The sequence below is a fragment of the Leiobunum rupestre genome, chromosome 9 (assembly GCF_980474605.1).
Source record: "Leiobunum rupestre chromosome 9, qqLeiRupe1.1.hap1, whole genome shotgun sequence".
Lineage (NCBI taxonomy): Eukaryota > Metazoa > Arthropoda > Arachnida > Opiliones > Sclerosomatidae > Leiobunum > Leiobunum rupestre.
The window spans coordinates 40,277,933-40,294,212 of NC_143392.1; the positions used below are offsets into that span (position 1 = coordinate 40,277,933).

Consider the following 16,280-nt stretch of genomic DNA (forward strand, 5'->3'; position numbering starts at 1 on the left):
GAAATGACAGCAATGGGATTCGAACCCATGAATCAGAAGAGACTGGTGACTGAAACCAGCGCCATAGACCGCTCGGCCACGCTGCCTTCATTTCTTGTCTTTTTTTAAATAAGCGTCTTTCAATTAACCTGGTAGCTTATCCCCTACCCTTATTTAAAATAAAAAAATAATCCTTCTCCCCTTTAAAGAAATGACAGCAATGGGATTCGAACCCATGCCTCAGAAGAGACTGGTGCCTGAATTCAGCGCCATAGACCACTCGGCCTTCCTTAACTTTTTTTTGGAAATTTGCGTCGTTCAATTAACCTGGTAGCTTCTCCCCTACCCTTCTTTAAAATCAAATAAATAATCCTTCTCCCCTTTAAAGAAATGACAGCAATGGGATTCGAACCCATGAATCAGAAGAGACTGGTGACTGAAACCAGCGCCATAGACCGCTCGGCCACGCTGCCTTCATTTCTTGTCTTTTTTTAAATAAGCGTCTTTCAATTAACCTGGTAGCTTCTCCCCTACCCTTCTTTAAAATCAAATAAATAATCCTTCTCCCCTTTAAAGAAATGACAGCAATGGGATTCGAACCCATGCCTCAGAAGAGACTGTTGCCTAAAACCAGCGCCATAGACCACTCGGCCACGCTGCCTTTATTTCTTGTCTTTTTTCTTTATTTTGCGTCTTTCAATTAACTAGGTAGATTCTCCCCTTCGCGTCTTTCAATTAACCTGGTACCTTCTCCCCTTCGCGTCTTTCAATTAACCAGGTAGCTTCTCCCCACCCCTTCTTTATTATCAAATAAATAATCCTTCTCCCCTTAAAAGAAATGACAGCGATGGGATTCGAACCCATGCCTAAGAAGAGACTGGTGCCTGAAACCAGCGCCATAGAACACTCCACCACGCTGCGTTCATTTCTCATATTTTTTTGATTTTAAAGAAGAGGTGGGGAGAAGCTACCTGGTTAATTGAAAGACGCGAATTTAAAAAAAAGGTTAGAAGTGAATGGAGCGTGGCCGAGTGGTCTATGGCGCTGGTTTTAGGCACCAGTCTCTTCTGAAGCATGGGTTCGAATCCCATCGTTGTCATTTCTTTTAAGGGGATAAGGAATATTTACTTGATTTTAAAGAACAGGTGGGGAAAAGCTACCTAGTTAATTGAAAGACGCGAAATAAAGAAAAAAGACAAGAAATAAAGGAAGCGTGGCCGAGTGGTCTATGGCGCTGGTTTTAGGCACCAGTCTCTTCTGAAGCATGGGTTCGAATCCCATCGCTGTCATTTCTTTTAAGGGGAGAAGAATTATTTATTTGATTTTAAAGAAGGGTTGAGTAGAAGCTACCAGCCTAATTGAAAGACGGGAATTTCAAAAAAAGAAGAAAAGGAAGGAAAGCAGCGGGGCCGAGTGATCAAGGCACTGGTCATAGGCACCAGTAAGCACCAGTATTTTCTGAGGCATGGGTTCGAATCCCATCGCGGTCATTTCTTTTAAGGGGAGAAGGATTATTTATTTGATTTTAAAGAAGGGGTGGGTAGAAGCTACCTGGTTAATTAAAAGACGCGAAGGGGAGAAGCTACCTAGTTAATTGAAAGACGCGAAGGGGAGAAGCTTCCTCGTTAATTGAATTACGCGAATTTAAAAAAAAAGATTAGAAATGAAGGCAGCGTGGACGAGTGGTCTACAGGGATGATTTTATGGGGATTCGCGTTTGGTTTTTTGGAGAGTGCGGTTCGTTTTTCTTTGCTCTCCTCGCCTGCTCGCTAAGCCTTAGTTTCGGTTATTATTCTTACAATTTGTTTGCTTAATTTATAATTTACTAATCCGCGCAGTTTTTTTTTTCGGTTTCCTTCCCTCCTGGGTTTTCGTCTGAAATCCAGGATGGATATTTTTAAACGCTCTAACTTTTTAACCTGCACAAACCAAGATATAACAGAAGATGATGTTATTACGGCGATCCACCTGGCTTTTGGGTTGGAGGCCATCTCGTCGGTTGTTCCAACTACAGGAGGTTTTTTTGTTAGGGTTCGAACCCATGCCTCAGAAGAGACTGGTGTCTGAAACCAGCGCCATAGACCACACGTCCACGCCGCCTTCATTTCTAATTTTTTTTTAAATTCGCGTCTTCCAATTAACCAGGTAGCTTATCCCCACCTCTTCTTTAAAATCAAATAAATAATCCTTCTCTCTTTAAAAGAAATGACAGAGATGGGATTCGGACCCATGCCGCAGGAGAGACTGGTGCCTAAAACCAGCGCCATAGACCACTCGGCCACGCTGCCCTTATATCTTGACTTTTTTTTAAATTCGCGTCTTTCATTTAACCAGTTAGCTTCTCCCCACCCCTTCTTTAAAATCAAATAAATAATCCTTCTCCCTTAAAAGAAATGACAGCGATGTGATTCGAACCCATGCCTCAGAAGAGAGTGGCGACTACTGGTGCCTTAAACCAGCAACATAGACCACTCGGACACGCTGCTTTCATTTCTAATCTTTTTTTTTTAAATTCGCGTCTTTCAATTAACCAGGTAGCTTCTCCCCTACCCTTCTTTAAAATCAAATAAATAATCCTTCTCCCTTTAAAAGAAATGACAGAGATGGGATTCGAACCCATGCCGCAGGAGAGACTGGTGCCTAAAACCAGCGCCATAGACCACTCGGCCACGCTGCCCTTATATCTTGACTTTTTTTAAATTCGCGTCTTTCAATTAACCAGTTAGCTTCTCCCCACCCCTTCTTTAAAATCAAATAAATAATCCTTCTCCCTTAAAAGAAATGACAGCGATGTGATTCGAACCCATGTCTCAGAAGAGAGTGGCGACTTCTGGTGCCTGAAACCACCACCATAGACCACTCGGCCACGCTGCTTTCATTTCTAATTTTTTTTTTAAATTCGCGTCTTTTAATTAACCAGGTAGCTTCTCCCCTACCCTTCTTTAAAATCAAATAAATAATCCTTCTCCCCTTAAAAGAAATGACAGCGATGGTATTCTAACCCATGCCTCAGAAGAGACTGGTGCCTGAAACCAGCGCCATAGACCACTCGGCCACGCTGCCTTCATTTCTTGTCTTTTTTATAAATCCGCGTCTTTCAATTAACCAGGTAGCTTCTCCCTACCTCTTCTTTAAAATCAAATAAATCATCCTTCTCCCTTTAAAAGAAATGACAGCGATGGGATTCGAACCCACGCCTCAGAAGAGACTGGTGCCTAAAACCAGCGCTATAGACCTCTTTTTTAAATTCAAGTAAATAATCCTTCTCAACTTACAAGAAATGACAGCGTTGGGATTCGAACCCATAACTAAAGAGATTGGTGCCTAAAACCCGCGACATAGACCTTTCGGCCACGCTGCCGTCATCTCTTGACTTTTTTTGACATTCGCGTCTTTCAATTAACCAGTGAGCTTCTCTCCACCCCTTCTTTAAAATCACATAAATAATCCTTCTCGCTTTAAAAGAAATGACAGCGATGGGATTTGAACCTATGCCTCAAAAGAGACTGGTGCCTAAAACCAGCGCCATAGACCACTCGGCCACGCTGCCTTCATGTCTTGACTTTTTTTTTAATTCGCGTCTTTCAATTAACTAGGTAGCTTCTCCCCACCTCTTCTTTAAATTCAAGTAACTAATCCTTCTCCCCTTAAAAGAAATGACAGCGATGCGATAAGAATCCATGCCTCAGAAGAGACTGGTGCATGAAACCAGCGCCATGGACCACTCAGCCACGCTGCCATCATTTCTAATCTTCTTTTTGAAATTCGCGTCTTTCAGTTAACCTGGTAGCTTCTACCCTACCCTTCTTTAAAAGCAAATAAATAATCCTTCTCCCCTTAAAAGAAATGACAGCGATGGGATTCAAACCCATGCCTCAAAAGAGACTGGTGCCTGAAACCAGCGCCATAGACCACTCGATGACGCTGCCTTCATTAGTTATTCTTTTTTTGAAATTCAAGTCTTTTAATTAATCAGGTAGCTTCTCCTCACTCCTTCTTTAAATCAAATAAATAATCCTTCTCCCTTTAAAAGAAATGACAGCGATGAGATTAGAATCCATGCCTCAGAAGAGACTAGTGCCGGAAACCAGCGCCATGGACCACTCGGCCACGCTGCCATCATTTCTAATCTTCTTTTTGAAATTCGCGTCTTTCAATTAACCTGATAGCTTCTACCCTACCCTTCTTTAAAAGCACATTAATAATCCTTCTCCCCTTAATAGAAATGGCCGCGATGGGATTCGAACCCATGCCTCAGAAGAGACTGGTGCCTGATACCAGCGCCATAGACCACTCGGCCATGCTGCCTTCATTTCTAATCTTTTTTTTTAAATTCGCGTCTTTCAATTAGCCAGGTAAATTCTCCCCACCTCTTCTTTAAAATCACATAAATTATCCTTCACCTCTTAGAAGAAATGACAGCGATGGGATTTGAACCCATGCCTCAAAAGAAACTGCCGACAACTGGTGCCTTTAAACAGCACCATAGACCACTCGGCCACGCTGCCTTCCTTTCTTATCTTTTTTTGAAATTCGCGTATTTCAATTAACCAGTGAGCTTCTCTCCACCCCTTCTTTAAAACACATAAATTATCCTTCTCCTATTAAAAGAAATGACAGCGATGGGATTCGAACCCATGCCTCAGAAGAGACTGGTGCCTGAAACCAGCGCCATAGACTACTCGGCCACGCTGCCTTCCTTTCTTATCTTTTTTTGAAATTCGCGTCTTTCAATTAACTAGGTAGCTTCTCCCCACCTCTTCTTTAAATTCAAGTAAATAATCCTTCTCCCCTTAAAAGAAATGACAGCGATAGGATTCAAACCCATGCCTCAGAAGAGACTGGTCCCTAAAACCAGCGCCATAAATCACTCGGGCACGCTGCCTTCATTGCTAATCCTTTTTTTGAAATTCAAGTCTTTTAATTAATCAGGTAGCTTCTCCCCACTCCTTCTTTAAAATCAAATAAATAATCCTTCTCCTATTAAAAGAAATGACAGCGATGGGATTCGAACCCATGCCTCAGAAGAGACTGGTGCCTGATACCAGCGCCATAGACCACTCGGCCATGCTGCCTTCATTTCTAATCTTTTTTTTTAAATTCGCGTCTTTCAATTAGCCAGGTAAATTCTCCCCACCTCTTCTTTAAATTCAAGTAAATAATCCTTCTCCCCTTAAAAGAAATGACAGCGAGGTGATTCGAACCCATGCCTCAGAAGAGACTGGTCCCTAAAACCAGCGCCATAAATCACTCGGCCACAATGCCATCATTTCTTATCTTCTTTTTAAAAATTCGCGTCTTTCAATTAACCTGGTAGCTTCTACCCTACCCTTCTTTAAAAGCAAATAAATAATCCATCTCCCCTTAAAAGAAATGACAGCGATGGGATTCAAACCCATGCCTCAAAAGAGACTGGTGCCTAAAACCAGCGCCATAGACCACTCGGCCCCGCTGCCTTCATTTCTTGTCTTTTTTTTTAATTCGCGTCTTTCAATTAACTAGGTAGCTTCTCCCCACCTATTCTTTAAAATTCAAGTAAATAATCCTTCTCAACATACAAGAAATGACAGCGATGGGATTCGAACCCATGCCTCATAAAAGACTGGTGCCTAAAACCAGCTACTTAGACCTTTCGGCCACGCTGCCGTCACCTCTTGACTTTTTTAAAATTCGTGTCTCAATTAACCAGTGAGCTTCTCTCCACCCCTTCTTTAATATCACATAAATAATCCTTCTCCTCTTAGAAGAAATGACAGCGATGGGATTCGAACCCATGCCTCAAAAGAGACTGGCGACTACTGGTGTCTTAAAACAGCACCATAGACCACTCGGCCACGCTGCCTTCCTTTCCTATCTTTTTTTGAAATTTGCGTCTTTTAATTAACCAGTGAGCTTCTCTCCACCCCTTCTTTAAATTCAAGTAAATAATCCTTCTCGCTTTAAAAGAAATGACAGCGATGGGATTTGAAACCATGCCTCAGAAGAGACTGGTCCCTAAAACCAGCGCCTTAAATCACTCGGGCACGCTGCCTTCATTGCTAATTCTTTTTTTTGAAATTCAAGTCTTTTAATTAATCAGGTAGCTTCTCCCCACTCCTTCTTTTAAATCAAATAAATAATCCTTCTCCTATTAAAAGAAATGACAGCGATGGGATTTGAAACCATGCCTCAGAAGAGACTGGTCCCTAAAACCAGCGCCTTAAATCACTCGGGCACGCTGCCTTCATTGCTAATTCTTTTTTTTGAAATTCGCGTCTTTCAATTAACTAGGTAGCTTCTCCCCAACTCTTCTTTAAATTCAAGTAAATAATCCTTCTCCCCTTAAAAGAAATGACAGCGATAGGATTCGAACCCATGCCTCAGAAGAGACTGGTCCCTAAAACCATCGCCATAAATCACTCGGGCACGCTGCCTTCATTGCTAATCCTTTTTTTGAAATTCAAGTCTTTTAATTAATCAGGTAGCTTCTCCCCACTCCTTCTTTAAAATCAAATAAATAATCCTTCTCCTATTAAAAGAAATGACAGCGATGGGATTCGAACCCATGCCTCAGAAGAGACTGGTGCCTGAAACCAGCGCCATAGACCACTCGGCCACGCTGCCTTCATTTCTAATCTTTTTTTTAAATTCGCGTCTTTCAATTAGCCAGGTAAATTCTCCCCACCTCTTCTTTAAATTCAAGTAAATAATCCTTCTCCCCTTAAAAGAAATGACAGCGATAGGATTCGAACCCATGCCTCAGAAGAGACTGGTCCCTAAAACCAGCGCCATAAATCACTCGGCCACAATGCCATCATTTCTTATCTTCTTTTTGAAATTCGCGTCTTTCAATTAACCTGGTAGCTTCTACCCTACCCTTCTTTAAAAGCAAATAAATAATCCTTCTCCCCTTAAAAGAAATGACAGCGATGGGATTCAAACCCATGCCTCAAAAGAGACTGGTGCCTGAAACCAGCGCCATAGACCACTCGGCCCCGCTGCCTTCATTTCTTGTCTTTTTTTCATTTGCGTCTTTCAATTAACTAGGTAGTTTCTCCCCACCTATTCTTTAAAATTCAAGTAAATAATCCTTCTCGCTTTAAAAGAAATGACAGCGATGGGATTTGAACCTATGCCTCAAAAGAGACTGGTGCCTAAAACCAGCGCCATAGACCACTCGGCCACGCTGCCTTCATGTCTTGACTTTTTTTTTAATTCGCGTCTTTCAATTAACTAGGTAGCTTCTCCCCACCTCTTCTTTAAATTCAAGTAACTAATCCTTCTCCCCTTAAAAGAAATGACAGCGATGCGATAAGAATCCATGCCTCAGAAGAGACTGGTGCATGAAACCAGCGCCATGGACCACTCAGCCACGCTGCCATCATTTCTAATCTTCTTTTTGAAATTCGCGTCTTTCAGTTAACCTGGTAGCTTCTACCCTACCCTTCTTTAAAAGCAAATAAATAATCCTTCTCCCCTTAAAAGAAATGACACCGATGGGATTCAAACCCAAGCCTCAAAAGAGACTGGTGCCTGAAACCAGCGCCATAGACCACTCGATGACGCTGCCTTCATTAGTTATTCTTTTTTTGAAATTCAAGTCTTTTAATTAATCAGGTAGCTTCTCCTCACTCCTTCTTTAAATCAAATAAATAATCCTTCTCCCTTTAAAAGAAATGACAGCGATGAGATTAGAATCCATGCCTCAGAAGAGACTATTGCCGGAAACCAGCGCCATGGACCACTCGGCCACGCTGCCATCATTTCTAATCTTCTTTTTGAAATTCGCGTCTTTCAATTAACCTGATAGCTTCTACCCTACCCTTCTTTAAAAGCAAATTAATAATCCTTCTCCCCTTAATAGAAATGGCCGCGATGGGATTCGAACCCATGCCTCAGAAGAGACTGGTGCCTGAAACCAGCGCCATAGACCACTCGGCCACGCTGCCTTCATTTCTAATCTTTTTTTTTAATTCGCGTCTTTCAATTAACTAGATAGCTTCTCCCCACCTTTTCTTTAAATTCAAGTAAATTATCCTTCTCAACTTACAAGAAATGACAGCGATGGAATTCGAACCCATGCCTCAGAAGAGACTGGTGCCTAAAACCAGCGACATAGACCTTTCGGCCACGCTGCCGTCATCTCTTGACTTTTTTTTGAATTTCGCGTCTTTCAATTAACCAGTGAGCTTCTCTCCACCCCTTCTTTAAAATCACATAAATAATCCTTCTCCCTTTAAAAGAAATGACAGCGGTGGGTTCCGAACCCATGCCTCAGAAGAGTCTGGTGCCTGAAACTAGCCCAATAGACCACTCGGCCACGCTGCCTTCATTTCTAGTCTTTTTTTTTAAATTCGCGTCTTTCAATTAGCCAGGTAAACTCTCCCCACCTCTTCTTTAAAATCACATAAATTATCCTTCTCCTCTTAGAAGAAATGACAGCGATGGGATTTGAACCCATGCCTCAAAAGAAACTGCCGACATCTGGTGCCTTTAAACAGCACCATAGACCACTCGGCCACGCTGCCTTCCTTTCTTATCTTTTTTTGAAATTCGCGTATTTCAATTAACCAGTGAGCTTCTCTCCACCCCTTCTTTAAAACACATAAATTATCCTTCTCCTATTAAAAGAAATGACAGCGATGGGATTCGAACCCATGCCTCAGAAGAGACTGGTGCCTGAAACCAGCGCCATAGACTACTCGGCCACGCTGCCTTCCTTTCTTATCTTTTTTTGAAATTCGCGTCTTTCAATTAACTAGGTAGCTTCTCCCCACCTCTTCTTTAAATTCAAGTAAATAATCCTTCTCCCCTTAAAAGAAATGACAGCGATAGGATTCAAACCCATGCCTCAGAAGAGACTGGTCCCTAAAACCAGCGCCATAAATCACTCGGCCACAATGCCATCATTTCTTATCTTCTTTTTGAAATTCGCGTCTTTCAATTAACCTGGTAGCTTCTACCCTACCCTTCTTTAAAAGCAAATAAATAATCCATCTCCCCTTAAAAGAAATGACAGCGATGGGATTCAAACCCATGCCTCAAAAGAGACTGGTGCCTAAAACCAGCGCCATAGACCACTCGGCCCCGCTGCCTTCATTTCTTGTCTTTTTTTTTAATTCGCGTCTTTCAATTAACTAGGTAGCTTCTCCCCACCTATTCTTTAAAATTCCAGTAAATAATCCTTCTCAACATACAAGAAATGACAGCGATGGGATTCGAACCCATGCCTCATAAAAGACTGGTGCCTAAAACCAGCTACTTAGACCTTTCGGCCACGCTGCCGTCATCTCTTGACTTTTTTTAAATTCGTGTCTCAATTAACCAGTGAGCTTCTCTCCACCCCTTCTTTAATATCACATAAATAATCCTTCTCCTCTTAGAAGAAATGACAGCGATGGGATTCGAACCCATGCCTCAAAAGAGACTGGCGACTACTGGTGTCTTAAAACAGCACCATAGACCACTCGGCCACGCTGCCTTCCTTTCCTATCTTTTTTTGAAATTCGCGTCTTTTAATTAACCAGTGAGCTTCTCTCCACCCCTTCTTTAAATTCAAGTAAATAATCCTTCTCGCTTTAAAAGAAATGACAGCGATGGGATTTGAAACCATGCCTCAGAAGAGACTGGTCCCTAAAACCAGCGCCTTAAATCACTCGGGCACGCTGCCTTCATTGCTAATTCTTTTTTTTGAAATTCAAGTCTTTTAATTAATCAGGTAGCTTCTCCCCACTCCTTCTTTTAAATCAAATAAATAATCCTTCTCCTATTAAAAGAAATGACAGCGATGGGATTTGAAACCATGCCTCAGAAGAGACTGGTCCCTAAAACCAGCGCCTTAAATCACTCGGGCACGCTGCCTTCATTGCTAATTCTTTTTTTTGAAATTCAAGTCTTTTAATTAATCAGGTAGCTTCTCCCCACTCCTTCTTTTAAATCAAATAAATAATCCTTCTCCTATTAAAAGAAATGACAGCGATGGGATTTGAAACCATGCCTCAGAAGAGACTGGTCCCTAAAACCAGCGCCATAAATCACTCGGGCACGCTGCCTTCATTGCTAATTCTTTTTTTTGAAATTCAAGTCTTTTAATTAATCAGGTAGCTTCTCCCCACTCCTTCTTTAAAATCAAATAAATAATCCTTCTCCTATTAAAAGAAATGACAGCGATGGGATTCGAACCCATGCCCCAGAAGAGACTGGTGCCTGAAACCAGCGCCATAGACTACTCGGCCACGCTGCCTTCCTTTCTTATCTTTTTTTGAAATTCGCGTCTTTCAATTAGCCAGGTAAATTCTCCCCACTCCTTCTTTAAAATCAAATAAATAATCCTTCTCCTATTAAAAGAAATGACAGCGATGGGATTCGAACCCATGCCTCAGAAGAGACTGGTGCCTGAAACCAGCGCCATAGACCACTCGGCCACGCTGCCTTCATTTCTAATCTTTTTTTTAAATTCGCGTCTTTCAATTAGCCAGGTAAATTCTCCCCACCTCTTCTTTAAATTCAAGTAAATAATCCTTCTCCCCTTAAAAGAAATGACAGCGATAGGATTCGAACCCATGCCTCAGAAGAGACTGGTCCCTAAAACCAGCGCCATAAATCACTCGGCCACAATGCCATCATTTCTAATCTTCTTTTTGAAATTCGCGTCTTTCAATTAACCTGGTAGCTTCTACCCTACCCTTCTTTAAAAGCAAATAAATAATCCTTCTCCCCTTAAAAGAAATGACAGCGATGGGATTCAAACCCATGCCTAAAAAGAGACTGGTGCCTGAAACCAGCGCCATAGACCACTCGGCCCCGCTGCCTTCATTTCTTGTCTTTTTTTCATTTGCGTCTTTCAATTAACTAGGTAGTTTCTCCCCACCTATTCTTTAAAATTCAAGTAAATAATCCTTCTCAACTTACAAGAAATGACAGCGATGGGATTCGAACCCATGCCTCATAAAAGACTGGTGCCTAAAACCAGCGACATAGACCTTTCGGCCACGCTGCCGTCATCTCTTGACTTTTTTAAATTCGTGTCTCAATTAACCAGTGAGCTTCTCTCCACCCCTTCTTTAATATCACATAAATAATACTTCTCCTCTTAGAAGAAATGACAGCGATGGGATTCGAACCCATGCCTCAAAAGAGACTGGCGACTACTGGTGTCTTAAAACAGCACCAAAGACCAATCGGCCACGCTGCCTTCCTTTCCTATCTTTTTTTGAAACTCGCGTCTTTTAATTAACCAGTGAGCTTCTCTCCACCCCTTCTTTAAATTCAAGTAAATAATCCTTCTCCCCTTGAAAGAAATGACAGCGATGGGATTCGAACCCATGCCTCAGAAGAGACTAGTGCCTGAAACCAGCGCCATAGACCAATCGTCCACGCTGCCTTCATTTCTAATCTTTTTCTTTAAATTCGCGTCTTTCAATTAACTAGGTAGCTTCTCCCCACCTCTTCCTTAAATTCAAGTAAATAATCCTTCTCGCTTTAAAAGAAATGACAGCGATGGGATTTGAAACCATGCCTCAGAAGAGACTGGTCCCTAAAACCAGCGCCATAAATCACTTGGGCACACTGCCTTCATTGCTAATTCTTTTTTTTGAAATTCAAGTCTTTTAATTAATCAGGTAGCTTCTCCCCACTCCTTCTTTAAAATCAAATAAATAATCCTTCTCCTATTAAAAGAAATGACAGCGATGGGATTCGAACCCATGCCTCAGAAGAGACTGGTGCCTGAAACCAGCGCCATAGACTACTCGGCCACGCTGCCTTCATTTCGATTTTTTATTCTTAAATTCGCGTCTTTCAATTAACCAGGTAGCGTCACCCACCCTCTTCTTTAAAATCAAATAAATCATCCTTCTCCCCTTAAAAGAAATGACAACGATGGGACTCGAACCCATGCCTCAGAAGAGACTGGTGCCTAAAACCAACGCCATAGACCACTCGGCCACGCTGCCTTCATTTCGAATTTTTATTCTTAAATTCGCGTCTTTCAATTAACCAGGTAGCGTCACCCAACCTCTTCTTTAAAATCAAATAAATCATCCTTCTCCCCTTAAAAGAAATGACAACGATGGGATTCGAACCCATGCCTCAGAAGAGACTGGTGCCTGAAACCAGCGCCATAGACCACTCGGCCACGCTGCCTTCATTTTAATTTTTATTCTTAAATTCGCGTCTTTCAATTAACCAGGTAGCGTCACCAAACATCTCCTTTAAAATCAAATAATACATCCTTCCCCCTTAAAAGAAATGACAACGATGGGATTCGAACCCATGCCTCAGAAGAGACTGATGCCTGAAACCAGCGCCATAGACCACTCGGCCACGCTGCCTTCATTTCGAATTTTTATTCTTAAATTCGCTTCTTTCAATTAACCAGGTAGCGTCACCCAACCTCTTCTTTAAAATCAAATAAATCATCCTTCTCCCCTTAAAAGAAATGACAACGATGGGATTCGAACCCATGCCTCAGAAGAGACTGGTGCCTAATACCAACGCCATAGACCACTCGGCCACGCTGCCTTCAATACCACTCTTTTTTTAAATTCGCGTCTTTCAATTAACCAGTTAGCTTCTCCCCACCCCTTTTTTAAAATCAAATAAATAATCCTTCTCCCATAAAAGAAATGACAGCGATGGGATTCGAACCCATGCCTCAGAAGAGACTGGTGCCTGAAACCAGCGCCATAGACCACTCGGCCACGCTGTCTTCATTTCTAGTTTTTATTCTTAAATTGGCGTCTTTCAATTAACCAGGTAGCGTCACCAAACATCTTCTTTAAAATCAAATAAATCATCCTACTCCCCTTAAAAGAAATGACAACGATGGGATTCGAACCCATGCCTCAGAAGAGACTGGTGCCTAAAACCAGCGCCATAGACCACTCGGCCACGCTGCCTTCATTTCTAATTTTTATTCTTAAATTCGCGTCTTTCAATTAACCAGGGAGCGTCACCCAACCTCTTCTTTAAAATCAAATAAATCATCCTTCTCCCCTTAAAAGAAATGACAACGATGGGATTCGAACTCATGCCTCAGAAGATACTGGTGCCTGAAACCAGCGCCATAGACCACTCGGCCACGCTGCCTTCATTTTAATTTTTATTCTTAAATTCGCGTCTTTCAATTAACCAGGTAGCGTCACCAAACATCTCCTTTAAAATCAAATAATACATCCTTCCCCCCTTAAAAGAAATGACAACGATGGGATTCGAACCCATGCCTCAGAAGAGACTGATGCCTGAAACCAGCGCCATAGACCACTCGGCCACGCTGCCTTCATTTCGAATTTTTATTCTTAAATTCGCGTCTTTCAATTAACCAGGTAGCGTCACCCAACCTCTTCTTTAAAATCAAATAAATCATCCTTCTCCCCTTAAAAGAAATGACAACGATGGGATTCGAACCCATGCCTCAGAAGAGACTGGTGCCTAATACCAACGCCATAGACCACTCGGCCACGCTGCCTTCAATACCACTCTTTTTTTAAATTCGCGTCTTTCAATTAACCAGTTAGCTTCTCCCCACCCCTTTTTTAAAATCAAATAAATAATCCTTCTCCCATAAAAGAAATGACAGCGATGGGATTCGAACCCATGCCTCAGAAGAGACTGGAGCCTGAAACCAGCGCCATAGACCACTCGGCCACGCTGCCTTCATTTCTAGTTTTTATTCTTAAATTCGCGTCTTTCAATTAACCAGGTTGCGTCACCAAACATCTTCTTTAAAATCAAATAAATCATCCTTCTCCCCTTAAAAGAAATGACAACGATAGGATTCGAACCCATGCCTCAGAAGAGACTGGTGCCTGAAACCAGCGCCATAGACCACTTGGCCACGCTGCCTTCATTTCGAATTTTTATTCTTAAATTCGCGTCTTACAATTAACCAGGTAGCGTCACCCAACCTCTTCTTTTAAATCAAATAAATCATCCTTCTCCCCTTAAAAGAAATGACAACGATGGGATTCGAACCCATGCCTCAGAAGAGACTGGTGCCTGAAACCAACGCCATAGACCACTCGGCCACGCTACCTTCAATACCACTCTTTTTTTAAATTCGCGTCTTTCAATTAACCAGTTAGCTTCTCCCCACCCCTTTTTTAAAATCAAATAAATAATCCTTCTCCCATAAAAGAAATGACAGCGATGGGATTCGAACCCATGCCTCAGAAGAGACTGGTGCCTGAAACCAGCGCCATAGACCACTCGGCCACGCTGCCTTCATTTCTAATTTTTATTCTTAAATTCGCGTCTGTCAATTAACCAGGTAGCGTCACCAAACATGTTCTTTAAAATCAAATAATACATCCTTCTCCCCTTAAAAGAAATGACAACGATGGGATTCGAACCCATGCCTCAGAAGAGACTGGTGCCTGAAACCAGCGCCATAGACCACTCGGCCACGCTGCCTTCATTTCGAATTTTTATTCTTAAATTCGCGTCTTTCAATTAACCAGGTAGCGTCACCCAACCTCTTCTTTAAAATCAAATAAATCATCCTTCTCCCCTTAAAAGAAATGACAACGATGGGATTCGAACCCATGCCTCAGAAGAGACTGGTGCCTAATAAAAACGCCATAGACCACTCGGCCACGCTGCCTTCAATACCACTCTTTTTTTAAATTCGCGTCTTTCAATTAACCAGTTAGCTTCTCCCCACCCCTTTTTTAAAATCAAATAAATAATCCTTCTCCCATAAAAGAAATGACAGCGATGGGATTCGAACCCATGCCTCAGAAGAGACTGGTGCCTGAAACCAGCGCCATAGACCACTCGGCCACGCTGTCTTCATTTCTAGTTTTTATTCTTAAATTGCCGTCTTTCAATTAACCAGGTAGCGTCACCAAACATCTTCTTTAAAATCAAATAAATCATCCTACTCCCCTTAAAAGAAATGACAACGATGGGATTCGAACCCATGCCTCAGAAGAGACTGGTGCCTAAACCCAGCGCCATAGACCACTCGGCCACGCTGCCTTCATTTCTAATTTTTATTCTTAAATTCGCGTCTTTCAATTAACCAGGGAGCGTCACCCAACCTCTTCTTTAAAATCAAATAAATCATCCTTCTCCCCTTAAAAGAAATGACAACGATGGGATTCGAACTCATGCCTCAGAAGATACTGGTGCCTGAAACCAGCGCCATAGACCACTCGGCCACGCTGCCTTCATTTTAATTTTTATTCTTAAATTCGCGTCTTTCAATTAACCAGGTAGCGTCACCAAACATCTCCTTTATAATCAAATAATACATCCTTCCCCCCTTAAAAGAAATGACAACGATGGGATTCGAACCCATGCCTCAGAAGAGACTGATGCCTGAAACCAGCGCCATAGACCACTCGGCCACGCTGCCTTCATTTCGAATTTTTATTCTTAAATTCGCGTCTTTCAATTAACCAGGTAGCGTCACCCAACCTCTTCTTTAAAATCAAATAAATCATCCTTCTCCCCTTAAAAGAAATGACAACGATGGGATTCGAACCCATGCCTCAGAAGAGACTGGTGCCTAATACCAACGCCATAGACCACTCGGCCACGCTGCCTTCAATACCACTCTTTTTTTAAATTCGCGTCTTTCAATTAACCAGTTAGCTTCTCCCCACCCCTTTTTTAAAATCAAATAAATAATCCTTCTCCCATAAAAGAAATGACAGCGATGGGATTCGAACCCATGCCTCAGAAGAGACTGGAGCCTGAAACCAGCGCCATAGACCACTCGGCCACGCTGCCTTCATTTCTAGTTTTTATTCTTAAATTCGCGTCTTTCAATTAACCAGGTTGCGTCACCAAACATCTTCTTTAAAATCAAATAAATCATCCTTCTCCCCTTAAAAGAAATGACAACGATAGGATTCGAACCCATGCCTCAGAAGAGACTGGTGCCTGAAACCAGCGCCATAGACCACTCGGCCACGCTGCCTTCATTTCGAATTTTTATTCTTAAATTCGCGTCTTACAATTAACCAGGTAGCGTCACCCAACCTCTTCTTTAAAATCAAATAAATCATCCTTCTCCCCTTAAAAGAAATGACAACGATGGGATTCGAACCCATGCCTCAGAAGAGACTGGTGCCTGAAACCAACGCCATAGACCACTCGGCCACGCTACCTTCAATACCACTCTTTTTTTAAATTCGCGTCTTTCAATTAACCAGTCAGCTTCTCCCCACCCCTTTTTTAAAATCAAATAAATAATCCTTCTCCCATAAAAGAAATGACAGCGATGGGATTCGAACCCATGCCTCAGAAGAGACTGGTGCCTGAAACCAGCGCCATAGACCACTCGGCCACGCTGCCTTCATTTCTAATTTTTATTC

The 16,280-nt window shown here is 42.1% G+C and overlaps 28 non-coding genes across 28 annotated transcripts; all 28 read right to left on the reverse strand.

Annotated features, from left to right (window-relative positions):
* Positions 1–4,593: 4,593 nt before the first annotated feature.
* Positions 4,594–4,675, reverse strand: TRNAL-CAG (transfer RNA leucine (anticodon CAG)). The gene has a single exon. It is a non-coding gene; the product is annotated as a tRNA-Leu (tRNA).
* A 297-nt stretch (positions 4,676–4,972) lies between these two features.
* Positions 4,973–5,054, reverse strand: TRNAL-CAG (transfer RNA leucine (anticodon CAG)). Its single transcript has one exon. It is a non-coding gene; the product is annotated as a tRNA-Leu (tRNA).
* A 1,446-nt stretch (positions 5,055–6,500) lies between these two features.
* On the reverse strand, positions 6,501–6,582 carry TRNAL-CAG (transfer RNA leucine (anticodon CAG)). Its single transcript has one exon. It is a non-coding gene; the product is annotated as a tRNA-Leu (tRNA).
* A 297-nt stretch (positions 6,583–6,879) lies between these two features.
* On the reverse strand, positions 6,880–6,961 carry TRNAL-CAG (transfer RNA leucine (anticodon CAG)). The gene has a single exon. It is a non-coding gene; the product is annotated as a tRNA-Leu (tRNA).
* An 864-nt stretch (positions 6,962–7,825) lies between these two features.
* Positions 7,826–7,907, reverse strand: TRNAL-CAG (transfer RNA leucine (anticodon CAG)). Its single transcript has one exon. It is a non-coding gene; the product is annotated as a tRNA-Leu (tRNA).
* A 685-nt stretch (positions 7,908–8,592) lies between these two features.
* Positions 8,593–8,674, reverse strand: TRNAL-CAG (transfer RNA leucine (anticodon CAG)). Its single transcript has one exon. It is a non-coding gene; the product is annotated as a tRNA-Leu (tRNA).
* Positions 8,675–10,119: 1,445 nt separating this feature from the next.
* On the reverse strand, positions 10,120–10,201 carry TRNAL-CAG (transfer RNA leucine (anticodon CAG)). The gene has a single exon. It is a non-coding gene; the product is annotated as a tRNA-Leu (tRNA).
* A 107-nt stretch (positions 10,202–10,308) lies between these two features.
* Positions 10,309–10,390, reverse strand: TRNAL-CAG (transfer RNA leucine (anticodon CAG)). Its single transcript has one exon. It is a non-coding gene; the product is annotated as a tRNA-Leu (tRNA).
* Positions 10,391–11,640: 1,250 nt separating this feature from the next.
* TRNAL-CAG (transfer RNA leucine (anticodon CAG)) lies at positions 11,641–11,722 on the reverse strand. The gene has a single exon. It is a non-coding gene; the product is annotated as a tRNA-Leu (tRNA).
* Positions 11,723–11,830: 108 nt separating this feature from the next.
* TRNAL-UAG (transfer RNA leucine (anticodon UAG)) lies at positions 11,831–11,912 on the reverse strand. The gene has a single exon. It is a non-coding gene; the product is annotated as a tRNA-Leu (tRNA).
* A 108-nt stretch (positions 11,913–12,020) lies between these two features.
* On the reverse strand, positions 12,021–12,102 carry TRNAL-CAG (transfer RNA leucine (anticodon CAG)). Its single transcript has one exon. It is a non-coding gene; the product is annotated as a tRNA-Leu (tRNA).
* Positions 12,103–12,208: 106 nt separating this feature from the next.
* TRNAL-CAG (transfer RNA leucine (anticodon CAG)) lies at positions 12,209–12,290 on the reverse strand. Its single transcript has one exon. It is a non-coding gene; the product is annotated as a tRNA-Leu (tRNA).
* Positions 12,291–12,585: 295 nt separating this feature from the next.
* Positions 12,586–12,667, reverse strand: TRNAL-CAG (transfer RNA leucine (anticodon CAG)). Its single transcript has one exon. It is a non-coding gene; the product is annotated as a tRNA-Leu (tRNA).
* Positions 12,668–12,775: 108 nt separating this feature from the next.
* Positions 12,776–12,857, reverse strand: TRNAL-UAG (transfer RNA leucine (anticodon UAG)). The gene has a single exon. It is a non-coding gene; the product is annotated as a tRNA-Leu (tRNA).
* A 108-nt stretch (positions 12,858–12,965) lies between these two features.
* TRNAL-CAG (transfer RNA leucine (anticodon CAG)) lies at positions 12,966–13,047 on the reverse strand. The gene has a single exon. It is a non-coding gene; the product is annotated as a tRNA-Leu (tRNA).
* A 107-nt stretch (positions 13,048–13,154) lies between these two features.
* Positions 13,155–13,236, reverse strand: TRNAL-CAG (transfer RNA leucine (anticodon CAG)). The gene has a single exon. It is a non-coding gene; the product is annotated as a tRNA-Leu (tRNA).
* Positions 13,237–13,531: 295 nt separating this feature from the next.
* TRNAL-CAG (transfer RNA leucine (anticodon CAG)) lies at positions 13,532–13,613 on the reverse strand. The gene has a single exon. It is a non-coding gene; the product is annotated as a tRNA-Leu (tRNA).
* A 108-nt stretch (positions 13,614–13,721) lies between these two features.
* On the reverse strand, positions 13,722–13,803 carry TRNAL-CAG (transfer RNA leucine (anticodon CAG)). Its single transcript has one exon. It is a non-coding gene; the product is annotated as a tRNA-Leu (tRNA).
* A 108-nt stretch (positions 13,804–13,911) lies between these two features.
* Positions 13,912–13,993, reverse strand: TRNAL-CAG (transfer RNA leucine (anticodon CAG)). Its single transcript has one exon. It is a non-coding gene; the product is annotated as a tRNA-Leu (tRNA).
* Positions 13,994–14,098: 105 nt separating this feature from the next.
* On the reverse strand, positions 14,099–14,180 carry TRNAL-CAG (transfer RNA leucine (anticodon CAG)). The gene has a single exon. It is a non-coding gene; the product is annotated as a tRNA-Leu (tRNA).
* Positions 14,181–14,288: 108 nt separating this feature from the next.
* On the reverse strand, positions 14,289–14,370 carry TRNAL-CAG (transfer RNA leucine (anticodon CAG)). Its single transcript has one exon. It is a non-coding gene; the product is annotated as a tRNA-Leu (tRNA).
* A 295-nt stretch (positions 14,371–14,665) lies between these two features.
* Positions 14,666–14,747, reverse strand: TRNAL-CAG (transfer RNA leucine (anticodon CAG)). The gene has a single exon. It is a non-coding gene; the product is annotated as a tRNA-Leu (tRNA).
* A 298-nt stretch (positions 14,748–15,045) lies between these two features.
* TRNAL-CAG (transfer RNA leucine (anticodon CAG)) lies at positions 15,046–15,127 on the reverse strand. The gene has a single exon. It is a non-coding gene; the product is annotated as a tRNA-Leu (tRNA).
* A 107-nt stretch (positions 15,128–15,234) lies between these two features.
* Positions 15,235–15,316, reverse strand: TRNAL-CAG (transfer RNA leucine (anticodon CAG)). Its single transcript has one exon. It is a non-coding gene; the product is annotated as a tRNA-Leu (tRNA).
* A 295-nt stretch (positions 15,317–15,611) lies between these two features.
* On the reverse strand, positions 15,612–15,693 carry TRNAL-CAG (transfer RNA leucine (anticodon CAG)). Its single transcript has one exon. It is a non-coding gene; the product is annotated as a tRNA-Leu (tRNA).
* A 108-nt stretch (positions 15,694–15,801) lies between these two features.
* On the reverse strand, positions 15,802–15,883 carry TRNAL-CAG (transfer RNA leucine (anticodon CAG)). Its single transcript has one exon. It is a non-coding gene; the product is annotated as a tRNA-Leu (tRNA).
* Positions 15,884–15,991: 108 nt separating this feature from the next.
* Positions 15,992–16,073, reverse strand: TRNAL-CAG (transfer RNA leucine (anticodon CAG)). The gene has a single exon. It is a non-coding gene; the product is annotated as a tRNA-Leu (tRNA).
* A 105-nt stretch (positions 16,074–16,178) lies between these two features.
* TRNAL-CAG (transfer RNA leucine (anticodon CAG)) lies at positions 16,179–16,260 on the reverse strand. Its single transcript has one exon. It is a non-coding gene; the product is annotated as a tRNA-Leu (tRNA).
* Between the last annotated feature and the right edge of the window lie 20 nt (positions 16,261–16,280).